Here is a 13,310-nt window from a genome sequence, read left to right as displayed (position 1 = left end):
TCTATGATAAATATACATGGCAACAATTTATGACTTTGTCCTTGAAAGTGGCAAAATAGCATTTGTGTGCATGCCAATGATAGATTCAGTCAAACTCTGCATGGAGAGGTAGTGGAGCTGCCTGCTTTGGGGTGGCTAGGAGCATGTACCCCTCTCTAGCCAGCATCAACAGGAGAGTTCTCTCTGCTCCTTGTCACTCTCTCTGATGTCACCTCAATGTCTTATAATTTGCTGTGAGTATTAAGAAAATGAACATTGTGTCAAACATTTTTATTGCCTTTCGGGCATGTGTTACTACCACATACTGTTGAGAATCAGAAACAATGGTTTTTGTTGTCCTACTGTTAGCGGCTTTTAATTAATCTGTCAAAATATTGTCTTTTGCACAGATGATGTTTCTTTATCCAGAAGCACAGTCTGAATATGCCTTTGCTCATGAACACAAACAAATCAATCGGTCTCTCACAAGAAGTACAGAGAAGTCTGAAAAAAAAAAAAATAGAGAGAGAGAGAGAAGTGAAATATCCTAATAAACCATTAACTGATATGGGTTTGACTGCAGAAAACAGTTAAATATGCATTTCACAGAAAAGAGCAGGTGTGCAGCCACCTATTTTCCCCTGGTACTGGAGCGATCAGCAGAAAAATTGAGACTTTAATTTTGTTCTGACCCAGATAGAGAATGTCACTGATGGAAAAGCAAACATACTTTTGTTTATATTTTTTACCATGGGTAGAATTGACTTGATTAGCAAGAAGGTACCGTAAGAAATTATAGGATTGTATTGTCATGGCACATAGCTAGTAGGTTCTAGCTCCTGCTTTACCCTGAAATCTTAGTTTACTTCCTTAGATAAAAAATAAAATTAGTCTCTGGACTATGCCTACAATACCTACTACTGTAAGTAGTCCCATTCTAGCTTTAAATTACTACAAATGCAAGTTTCACTGCAATCCTGTGGCAAATTACACCTTCCAGATGTGTGCAGGACTAGCATAGATATTTAGTTCTTGAGCAATCTCACTTGAAGCTAAGTATCCCTGCACAACACCGCCTACCTGAAGCACTGACTCCTTAGCAACAACCTTATGAGGACAGTGATCTCCTTGCTTACAGAGGAGAGGTCAACTCTGCCCCAGTCCAGTTTTGTCAGACAAACTACTAGGATAAGCAGTACTCCAGCTTGAAAACTTAAGTAACTAAATTGTACCAGCATACAGTACCCACTCCTTAGCATCAAATGAAATAAGGAAAATGAGAATATTTTTCTGATTACAAATGCAATGGTAGCACCAATCCACATTTTTTTTCACGATATTAAGACATGTTTTGCTTTGTCAATGAATGCTTATGAAGAAAACCATGTGACATATAGTGAGGAATTAAAAAAAAAAAAACAAAAAAAACCTTAAATTTTAAAGAGCTGAGTTTATGAGATGCTATCTTTGTGATAGCATGGAAATGGTCATTAGTCATATTTTAATTAAATTTTGCTGTGATTTAAATCTGTCCATTAAGTCATACAAACAGATGAGTTAACTGAGTGTTCAATATCACTATGTGATTAATATGTCCAAATACAATATAAAAAAGTCAGATAATGCAGTCATAATTTGAAAAGCCAAAATTATTCATTTTTTAAAACAAAAAAGTGTTAAACCAGTTTTCTACTCAATCTATCATTTTAAATTATTACTACTGTAGCCGTAAGGTAAACATTCCTTGTATTTGCCATGGAAGTGATATATTAAAAAGCTCATATTGTAAGGTGTTGTACTATGGCTGACTGCTGAAGATTTTTGAAGTACTCTGCAGTTATGAAAAGTAGCTATATCCAACATGGATTCTGACTCACATCATCCGATAGGCAGTAGAAATTGATATGGGGCACTAGATTTTACTGGGCATACAGTATGATGCAGTGCCTGAGAAAGAATATGTGTGTGATATATAGAGAAATAAGAAATGGAAGTATGGAACTATTTTTGATTCACTGTGATATTAGTGAGATCTGTACTGTGTTCAGTTTTATGAACTGGTTTAAAAGCAACATACTGGGGAGGGCTTGAAAGAGTGCTGCAGGAATTGCAGCAGTTTTGGAAGAAAAAAAAACTGTTTACAGAGAGATACTTAAACCAACTGAATCAATTTAGCTTAAGATGAAGTTTAAGAAGTGACCTGATCACAGTTGAGAGACGTTTTCACAGAGCAGATACTTCCAACACTGGGGAGAGGTTTAATCTACCAGAGATATCAGAGATCTAAAGCCTCAATTTGGAGAATGTCAATTCAGACTAGAAGTAAAACATGATATTTCTTTTCTTTTACAGGGATTCTCTGCTAAGCAACATAATAAGTGATGTAGATGCTTGAGGAGGGTTTAAATAAAAATTAGATGTCTTTCTGAAAGATGAGACCTAGATGAGTCAGAAATATTGGGCTTGCATAACTCAGGTGAAAGGTACATTAACATTTAGGTATTTTGAAAATAGTATGTAACAAGTTGGGACTGAAATTTACGCATACTACATATTAGCATGGCTTTCTTGGCTACAAATCAAGGTTACTCTACGTACCAGACTCTTTGGATTTCTTCTGGGGTTGGATTCATACCTCCTTGCTGCTACAGTCTCTGATTCCACTGTCAAATGAGAAAGAGAGGAAAAATATTGATCATCATCAGAGAGGAATTTTTTAAGACTCAGAATATACCCCATAAAACTCTCATACGACATGTGGAGGGTTGTAGTGCTCACCTCTTGGGTCTGTCTTGATTAAATACTCTCAGAATAAATATCCTCATTCTCCTATTATGGTGATGTCACTGACCTAAAAATGAACAAGACTGTCGTGATGATCATCCAGATGCCTCTTGAACACTGCCAGGGATGGCAACTCCACCACCTCCCTGGGCAGCCTTTCCAGTGCCTGACTACTCTCTGAGAGAAAAAGTTTTTCCTTATGTGTAATCTGAATCTCCTCCGGTACAACTTATGGCCATTTCTCCCTGGGCAACAAACAGGACCCAAGGAAGAGGCCAAGTCCCTCCTCATCACAACCTCCCTTCAGGCTGTTGTAGAGTGAAATCAGGTCTCCCATGAGCCTCCTCTTCTTCAGACTAAATCTCAACTCCCTCAGCTGCTCCTCATAAGACTTACGCTCCAGACCCCTCACCAGTTTCATTGCCCTTCTCTGGACACAGAGCAGCACATCCCATAAATCTTCCTAATGGGATTCTTCAGCTTTGATTTCCTGTGAACTACAAACCATTAGAGACAGCACATATTTAGTCTGTATCTAAACTTTGGAACCTAGGAATATTTTCAGGTGCAGACTACCTCCATTTCAGAATAAAACCGAAGCATGCATGATCAGTCTCCAGGTCCCCTATTCTGTTGCTGGGTTTACAATGTAAAGTGGTTCCATGCATGAGGACTAGCAGCAAGCTGCAGGGTACTAGTTGGCCCCCTGTCAGCATAGCCAGGGAACCAAGACCAATTTAGGCCACCCTACAGCATGTACTTGTGAATGAACCCAACTATATTTGTCTGGTCTCTAGAAGAGCCTACGTATTTGTACTGAGTATGACTCAAGAAAAGTGATTGCTTTGTATTCATACCTCATGATGCTTTGCAGAAATCCAGGATTGAAAATCAGTTTGAGACTGCTACAAGAAAATGCCCTTTTATCACTACTGTGTTTGCTGGGCTAGCTGGTCTGTGCACTTTGCTGAAAATATACCCCACACATGCACATATTGAAAGAGATGTTACTGAAACTATGCGAAAGCACAGTGATAATTTTACACATGCATTTTCTTGGAAGATCTAAGGATTTAGCTTTAGTGTTTAGAATGTAGAGATAGAAAACACTTTTGCGAAGGGGTTCCTTTCTTTTGATAATTGTGGTTTTGTTGTTGCTGCTGTTGTTTGTTTGTTAAGAATTTTACTTTCTGTGTAAACACTAAATTCCATCTTCCAGGGGATGTTAAGATCTAAATTCAAATGTCTTAGGAATTCATGAATATAAATGAATCTAGGTTATTAACTACAATTACATGTAATCACTGAGTAAGTAACTCTTTGTTGTGACCCTAATAAAAGATGAGCCTTTGCTTAATAGAATGTTGTATCTTTCCCTTCTGGAAGTATGTGAAATATTAAAGCAACTTAGTAGACTTTGTAGGGTATTTCTAAATTTAGGAATGTTGACAAGACATCACTGTCACACGTTTTTAGATAGTCACCATTTATTTTTGCAAGGGACTGAGACAGAAAAAAGATTGAGGACAATTATGCCCTATTTCTTGACTAAAGAGTGCAGCAAGTGTAGGGGATTTCTTGAAAAATGTCATCCACCATGGTGATAGTCTACAGATTTCTGCTACTTCTGTTTTTATTATTTCCTAGGGCTATAGTACATTTTTTTTTTAATTTAATTTAATTTTATTTTTTTTAGTTAGCTTGGTAGCACTGATGGGTATCTTTCTTCTGAGCTGCACAAATCTATAAATGTCTTGAAACTACTCTGATATTGTAGATTAATATTCATTATTTATGTATTATGCTGTTAGGAGAAATTCTGAGAAATTCTCTTGATATTATCAATGTTGTTCAGACAAACAGAGGCAAATATCATATCATAGATACTTGCACTCAAAGCGTAGAGGCACTGTTCAAAAAACACAGGAAACAATACAGGTTGTGTAATGATGTGCATTCTTTAGCATCCAGGGTAAAGACGTATCTATAGAGTTCATTCCTGTAAGTACAGACATGAGAAAAGCAAAAAAAAAAATCTTGTTTTTTATGTTTCTTTACTTTGCCTCCCTTAGCCTATAGCGTCAATAGATTATTTTTATGAGGAGGAATGTAGATTTTACCATGAATTATGGATAAATCAGAAAGGTAGAAATTAGGATGAGAAGTGTATTTCTGTAAATTATAAACACAGGAGAAATGTTTCAGGCCTTCTAACATGCTTGATCATAGCTGAGGAGCAACTGTTTCTCAGAGCGAGACATTTAAGATCTTTCAACAAAAAGACGAAGAGAGCTGCTTTCAGCTTACAGACTGACATAACTACTGGTTTCTTAATAGCACTCCAATAAGGGGAGAAAAAAGAACATCAGATGAAAATCTCTTCTGTGTGTATCATTTTTTTTTCTTTTAAAGAATTTGTGTCAGTATGGAAATACTAGCTTAGTGGATATAGGCATTATAGATTCAAACTGTTGTTATTGAAAGCTTTAGGAAAAGCTTTTTTAACGTGGTGCTTCATGTCTAAAAGTACCAGAGAGAATGAGGTTACTGGTACAAGAGTAGTCCTAACTTTTACACAGACTACGGTAAGATATTCAATGCCTTCAGCAACACAGACAAGGTTACCTGGCCTTCTCCAAAGGCTGTTCTGTTTGTCTCACAGCAAATCTGTATTGTATGAAAGCTGTTGATTCTAGGGAACCTGTGTACTGTGAAGCTCATGTTGTGCTCTACAGAAGCATCCCCTGTAGCTTTCACATCCTTTACACTGATTGTCAAATGTGTTTTATAGAAGGATTCAGAACGTAAAAATATCTCTAAATACTTGGATTTATAGGAAGAATTTTTCTTCTTTCTTCAAGAGGAAAGCAAAATCATTGAATCATTTAGATGGAAAGGACTCTTCATCAAATCAAGCTATCAACATAGCACCACTAAGTCAACCATTAAGCCATGTCCCTAAACGACACATCTTTGACATATCTCCATGTATGGGAACTCCACCAACAGCTTGGGCAGCTGGCTCCAATACAGAACCATTCTTTCAGTGAATAAATACTTCCTGATATCTAATAAAAACCTCCCTGGGCATGACTTGAAATTGTTTCCTTAGATCCTAAAATAGAGTGCTATTCTGGTCTATTAGACTAGCGCAAAGGTAAATACAGCTTTCCAGTCCTTTAAAGGATTGCAAGACCAGGTAAATTAGTAAAGAAAACATGAGAAGACCTGAAAAATCAGAATAAAACAAGTACCTACAGTAATTCTTGACTTAATCTTATGTTTCATACACACTCGGTAACTTTCACTTCTTTCCCTCCAGAGAGGAATCATGCAGCTCACTGGTTTCTGTCTGTCAGTTTCTGACATGTGAATTTCCAAATTTAGGAGAACAGTGAATGTCCAAAACCATGGACATTCATGGGGGTAATGCATGTGCTTTTTCCAGTGGAGGGCTTCCCTGTCTTGAGCCGTTAGAAACACAGCTGTCTAAAGCAATGTTTTTCAAGAAGTACTTTATGAATCCTAAAAATATAGCATAGTATTAAATTGAATATCACAATGGATCTAAACACTGGCCTACACTTGTTCTTCCTCTTAAACTGTAAGCAGAGACGTAGGTATGGTGTGAGAATTAGCAACCATTCCATTTTGCCAGACAGATGGGATATAGACACTCTAAATGAGAGTAAGGTGGGAGTAATGTTCTTCTGGATGTCAGATGGCTTTAAACCAACAGACAGGACTGGAACGTGTATTGAACAGTTTTTTGTACAATGGATTAAGGATTACTCCTCTATGTGCACGAAGGTAACTAATAAAAATAAATTTATTGTAAGACATATAAAATTTTGTGTACTGTATGGAGTTATATAGAATATTTGGAAAGCCATGTGTCTTGTGCTACTCAGTTTGTTTTGAGGAAGGTGAATCTTTGGAATCCCACTGAATAGGACACTCCTGCTCTCCAGTGATTGACAGAGCTAAGGAATCAGACTATGACTCTGAGAAACAATAAGACAAGACAATTTACAGAGCTTTCTAACAACAACTAGTCAACTACTTTGAGGCAAAATTAGGCAATTTTCTAACAACAATTAGTAAGCATCATGGGTAAGGGTACCTGGGTATGTGCTATTTCCATATCAATTACTTTAAGACACATTTAGGTAAAGGGCACTGAAGAAAAGCAAGTAAAAGAAGATAATTGAGAGGAAAGGGAAGAAGAAAAGAGATATAGAAAGAGAGATTCAGAAGTAGATATATTTCACCAGTTCTGAATCCAGCTGTGTCTTGAGTACAGGGTTTTAACCCATGGGTAAACAAGGGTGAGTGCATGTGTTCACTGTTATATAGTCTAGCTGGTCCAAGACGACTCTTGGGGTGATGCTCCACCTGTGTATAGAAGATTAGGGAAGACTAGGATCTTTGGTAGTCATTCACTCCCTCCCCCTTTTTCTGATGTTCATCAGCCCTGAGAAGCCATGAGTGCAAGTGGGGATGAACAGTCCATCACTCTTAACTCCACAGAGTGAAGCTGCATAGATCTCAGACTTTCCAACTTAAGTCATTAAGGCTCCATTCACTCATTCTCAGACAGTCATTAAGGCTAGTCGTTTGAGTCAACAAGTTCCTCCTAAGGCTCAGACACCATTAGATTGTTAGTGACTTGCAAAAATGCAATGTAGCATTCACTTTTAAGAAGGGTAGACAGGATGACCCATGGACTGCTGACCTGTTAGCCTCACCAGTTCCAGGGAAAATCATGGAGCAGATCTTCCTGAAAGCTATGCTAAGGCACATAGAATCAGGGAGGTGATATGAGGAATCGAGCATGGCTTTAAAAAGAGCAAGCCCTGACTGACTGACCAACTTAATGTCTTTCTGCGGTGGCATAATTGCATCAGTAAATAAATAAAGAGATACTGATATAATGTATTTGAAGTTCAGTAAGGCCTTTTACACAGTTACTCACAACATGCTTCTCTTCAGATTTGAATGTTATGGAATTGATGGGGGAAATGTTCGATGGATGAAGAACTGGTCAAAAGATTGTACCTAGAGAGTGCTAGTCAAGGGGAGTTGTGCTAGATGGCCTTTAGGAGTCCCTTCCAACTCAAATGATTCTGTGATTCTATAGAAAGCTTTTTGGGTGATCAAAAAATAGCAAAAGATGTCAAACAGTGATGCATGTGGAGTCAGAAAACTTACCCACATTTTCAGTTCTGTTTTTGGTGTATTTTCTCACTATGTGCAAGTCTTGTCTCACAATATTGATATTGTATAGCTCAGATAAGTAGCATATGCAGTCTGTCAGAGAAGAAATTTGTGGACATACAGGCAGTGCTTTAAAAATATATACACAAATATATATAACATATATTAATAAATCATATTTAAGAGAGAGCATATTACCTTGGCAGTCTCTATTCTTTTGAATTTTTAATGTTTCTGTGTTGTTGAAACAAAGATAATGCTAGTCGCTCTCACTTTTTTTTTTCCATTCTGTTTTTGTTTTGTTTTACATTCTTTCCCGTTATGTAGAATAATGATAAAATTTAAGCTCTATTATGGTGGTTCACCAGGCATAGAAGTTGATACAAGAAAGGTGACAGAATAAAAAGAGCTGTCGCTGAAGATTCAGACCTTGGAGGCATTAATTAAAGAGGAGATGTGAAAAACACTGATAACTACAGAGAAGTCTCCCATGGTTGATCAGTTGCAGAGCAGAGAATTGCACAATTCCTCAACTCTACAAAATATGAGATAGGTAGACATAGCATTTGAAAGAAGGAGAATGAACATGAACATTCTCTGAAAGGCTTTTAATCATGCTTGGCACAATTAAAAGCTTCACTGAGATCAGAAAAAGAGATCAGTGAAGTTTGATCTGAAGTAAGGAGCAGGCTGCTGAGCATAAATCACAGAAGTTTTTCATAGGCCGTTAATGTGCACAAAGTAAAATGTTTCTGATCCTGCTGATGCATGTAGCAAACGCTATTGTCTCCTTACTGTTAGATTGTGATCTTCAATATTTTGGTGGTGCTAATTATGGTGTTTATCTCACCTAACACATAGATCAGTTATACATCTGATTCTTAAGTTAGTCTCATTTTCCAGTGAAAGAGAGAAACAGCTTCAGGATATCATTAATTTTGTCTTATGGGTAGCATTAATTTTGTCCCATGGACCAAAGAAGGTCCTGGGATGAAACCAGCTCTATATCCACAGAAACATGACACACAAAGGTAGTTCTGTATTTTTTATGTTACTTACACAATGTTCCGAGCTAGAAACATTCTGCAAGACTGGGAGTGTGCTTCAGCTAAGCACTCACGCTGACAAGGATCCTTTTCAGCAGAGGCTGTCAAAGGGAAAGTCAGATATGCAGATGGCACTGGAGGACATTGGTAAAACCCCAGAATATGTGATTTTTTCCATCCTTATCAGTGAAACAGCATGATTACTGGTCTATTACCTTCATCTACTATAAACTCTAAAAAAACACAGCAGTAACTTCAGCCAAAGAATGCATTCTTTCTCCCTGCTGCCTCAGACTGCTTGTTTCCTCTCCTACCATGTCTGAGGGTGAATCCACAGTCTCCAGCAACCAGGAATCTATTTTTTATTTTCATTCTGAGTGCTCTGGTGGAATTCATTGAGCTCCTGCACTGGATACAATGGGAAGCTGTGACTGCTGCAGGTGAGCTTTTTAGGAAAAGAGTAGAAATGGCTGTTGTTATTAGCTGACTTATAGTAATAAAATGCATTTCCAGAGGTGTAATATTCCCACCTCTAGTTTTCCCACTTTTGATCATTTGGAAACTACAGCACAATTTTGTTACACTGGAAGTGTTCAAAGGAGAAACAGGAGTCTATGCAGTTGACTGGGTGCTAATCTAAAGTTTGCAGGCTATTGACAGCTAAACATGAGCCAGCAGTGTGCCTAAGTAGACAGTCTTAGTGGTCTTTTTCAATCTTAATGATTATGTGATCTTATGATTCTGTGGTTCTAAGTTTTATTACTCTTGCTGATGTCAGTCTCATTACTGTTACTGCAGTTACACCAAAGCAAGTCAGAAAACCCTGTGGAAGAGCATCTGTGTGTGTCTCTCTCTTGTTATGATAGCTGCTACCTGCTGAAATTCCATAGAGCTACACTGAGGATATATTCATCTAAGGATCAAGGGCAAGCATGCAATTCCTATGAATAGGATAGCCATTCTATAGTACAATCCATATTTGTAATGACTGTACATTACTCACACTATTACGGCATTAAGCCATTAGAATTTGATCACTGAACAGGAGCAGTTACAATAAGAAGAGAGAAGAGGGTCCTTTTATATCATTGTAACTACTGGCTACAAAAGTCTTTTGTGAATAAAAACACTTCATCATATTTATGTATCTCTCTCCTAATCTTTTAACCTTTTTTTTTTTTTTTTTTTTTTTTTAAACTCTGGAAAAGGTTATGGCTGGCCCACAAGTATTGAATAAACTGAGGCAATAAGGGAAGGAGGAGCAGGGGAAAGAACTAAGCAGAGATGTAGTGTTTCTGATTGAAGGATGTGGCTTGAATGGCAAACCGGAAGGAGGCATTTCAGTTGTAACCTAGTAAGTAGCACCTAGTAAGTACTCTAGACTTGTCAGTAAGAAGCTACTCTCCAGCAGAATCACTAATTCTGAAATAAATACAATACAGGATGTCTTTCTGACCTCGAATGTCGTGGCAATCAGGTGAATTCTCTGGTAACTGGAAAAAAGGTAATGATGACATAGCCTTTTTTAAGAAGAGTAAAAATGTGATCCCAGGAGCAACCACCCTGTCGGTCTTACCTCTCTGACAGGAAGATCGTGGAACAGAACCTCCTGAAAGCTGTGCTAAGGCACATGGAAGTCAGGGAGCTGATATGGGAAAACCAGCATGGCTTCACCAAGGGCAAATCCTGCTTGACCAACCTAGTGGCCTTGCAACAGTGGACAAGGGAAGAGCTACTGATGTCATCTATCTCTATTTCAGTAACACCTTTGGCATGGTATCCCACAGCATTCTTCTCTCCAAAGTGGAAAGATATGGATTTGATAGGTGGATTATTCAGTGAATGAAGAACTGGCTGCAGAATTGAGATCAGAGAGTGTGGTCAATGGCTCAAAGTCTGGATTTAGATCAGTGATGAGTGGTGTCTGCCAGGGCTTGGTGCTGGGGCCAGTATTCTTTCATATCTTCATCAGTGACATTGACGGTAGGGTCAAGTGCACTGTCAGCAACTTTGTTGATGTCACCAAGCTGTGGATTGTTTACAGCACACCAAAGAGAGGGAACACCATTCAGAGGTCCCTAGACAAGACTGAGCAGTGGGCCCAGGTGAACTTCTTGAGGTTCAACAAATCCAAATACAACTTTTTTTCAAGTTTTATCTGTCAGACTCACATGGATACCTCAGATATCCTGAGGTTTCCAAAACTGTACAAAATTCAAACAGTTCAACTGTCTGTTTTTTGTCCCCCTCTGACAGGAGTCTTTACTATATTTGCTTACACTTGATTTTTTGTTTGGAAGAAATTTGGCAGTTATATATAAAAGATTTCAAGGTCTGCTTACAAAATCTATTACCTGTATATCAATACATTCAGCACCATGTCAGACGCATATCAGCTGCAGCAGGCAATGGGTATGAGATATTTTGTTCCTGCTCAGTGGAGTCAGTGATCTCTGGAGGTCCCTCCCAACCCCTACAATTCTGTGATTCAGTAAAACTACAGGCCATAGAAAATAAAAATTCTGAGTCGAATTGTAAGAATGGGCCAGTGAGCCTTGTTCAACCATCATCACTCTATCTGAACCTCTATTATATTCCGTCTTTTTTGTTCTTATTGTGTTCATCTAATGAGCTAGTCAATATTATCACAGACTTTTAATTTCTTGTAGTAGAAAACAGAAAAGCAAGGCCTATCTGTTATATTCTGTATAAGTGCTTAACTGATAACTGCAGATAAAACATTTTTCCAGTTACTATAATCAGAGAATTTTGATATTTTTCAATCAACTGTGTTTCTTAAGAACAGCCATATAGCTGTAGCAGATTAAAGTAAAGTTATAACTCAAGAAAAAGAATTATTAAACTGATAAAACACATCAGAAATGGATCAAACAGATAAATCATCTGCATCAAAACAAAAATGATGGAAGAGAAAAAACAAGCTACTAATGAAAAGCAACTGAAAGCAATTGAAAGTTCTAATATGAGATGGAAGAGTGAGATGGAAAACATCATTCAATATTTAGTCAATATGACTGCCCTTTTTTCTGTCTTTATAGTTCAGGTTTATTGTTTGTTGCTAGAGGACAATAGTGGCCTTCATTATGAAGCTTTTCTGGGCTCTGTAGTACATTCTCAGCTTGAACCTAAAAAATTGTCACCTCTCTGCAGAGAAGTATAGTGCTAACACAAGTTAACTACATTAGTATAATAAGCTGAAGTTTGCCTATTTCTTGAGCATTCCAATCTGAACAAGTATTCAAAGTCAGTACTCAAAGTCAAAGCTTTTCTTCACAGATACCAAAACATTCATCAATAATTTTTAGTCAGAAAAAATAGTGTTGCTAACAGGGGTAAAGTAAAAATAAGATACTTCACTATTTCTATCATCCATAGAATTACAGTGTCACTTTCAATAGATAAAATGCTGACAAGTATACCAGTAAGGTTATCAGCCATGCTTAGGTTTACATTCATTTAATCTTTAATCAATATTCCACATAAAAATTGGATGATATCTGCTTTATTCATCATGACATTCTGTATTCACTAAAATAATAATAAAGAAAATACAGAAGGACTCTCATCTAGTCTCATCCCAAGAGATCTGAACAGCTATTTCTTCAACAAATCACAACAGCTATTTCTGTTTTGATTTTGTTTTGTTTTTGTTTGTTTGTTTTTCTTCCTTTTATTTCTGTCCCCACTGAAGAGCACAGGACTCAATCTGAGACTTCTTTTCTTGTTGCTATCTTGTCTGGAAATATCAGGCACATTGTAGGATTAGCAACTCTTCTGTCTATAACATCTCTCATTTGTCTGTAAATGGGTACCTCATTCAAGGTCATCTTCTCTCCATTGCTGTTCAGAATCAGACATTTTCTAGACCCTGATGAAGAAACTGAATTTCTGAAGATTCCCAAAGACCAGGTGCGAAAAGGTGTAATGGCTCCATACCAAAGCAAACTATACAGGACTTTTGCCTGAAGAGTTATTTGTATCTAAACACTTATAAGGCTTGGAGAGGACATTTATTTTGAAGCTTTCAAGATTACTTTAGTAATTATTTTGTAAGATGCAAATGATCCACACAACACGTGGCTGTCAATTTTCAAATGATACCAGTTCCAGTCAAACTTCTCAATAGGAAAACAAGCAGTTGTACTCTGAGAAACAGATTGCATGTCTTTGCCACTGAAAAACAGATTTTCATATCTCTTATGAGCAGTAAGCTTGTAAAATGTCTATATTGGCAGACATTATCAGCCAAAGCTTGCCACTTTT

General features: G+C 37.4%; 1 long non-coding RNA gene across 1 annotated transcript in view; it reads right to left on the bottom strand.

The window, feature by feature from the left end:
• Nucleotides 1–351: 351 nt before the first annotated feature.
• Nucleotides 352–13,310, bottom strand: part of LOC116653247 — a 39,240-nt gene continuing 26,281 nt past the window's right edge. Inside the window, exons 2-3 of the long non-coding RNA XR_004306792.1 lie at nt 2,578–2,642; nt 352–483 (exon numbers count right to left, since the gene is read on the bottom strand). This is a non-coding gene — a long non-coding RNA (uncharacterized LOC116653247). The remainder of the gene's footprint in view (nt 484–2,577; nt 2,643–13,310) is intronic.

The sequence above is a fragment of the Coturnix japonica genome, chromosome 3, assembly GCF_001577835.2.
Source record: "Coturnix japonica isolate 7356 chromosome 3, Coturnix japonica 2.1, whole genome shotgun sequence".
In the NCBI taxonomy this organism is placed as follows: domain Eukaryota; kingdom Metazoa; phylum Chordata; class Aves; order Galliformes; family Phasianidae; genus Coturnix; species Coturnix japonica.
Note: the sequence above shows the minus strand (reverse complement) of the source record. Positions and strands in the feature narration are given on the sequence as shown.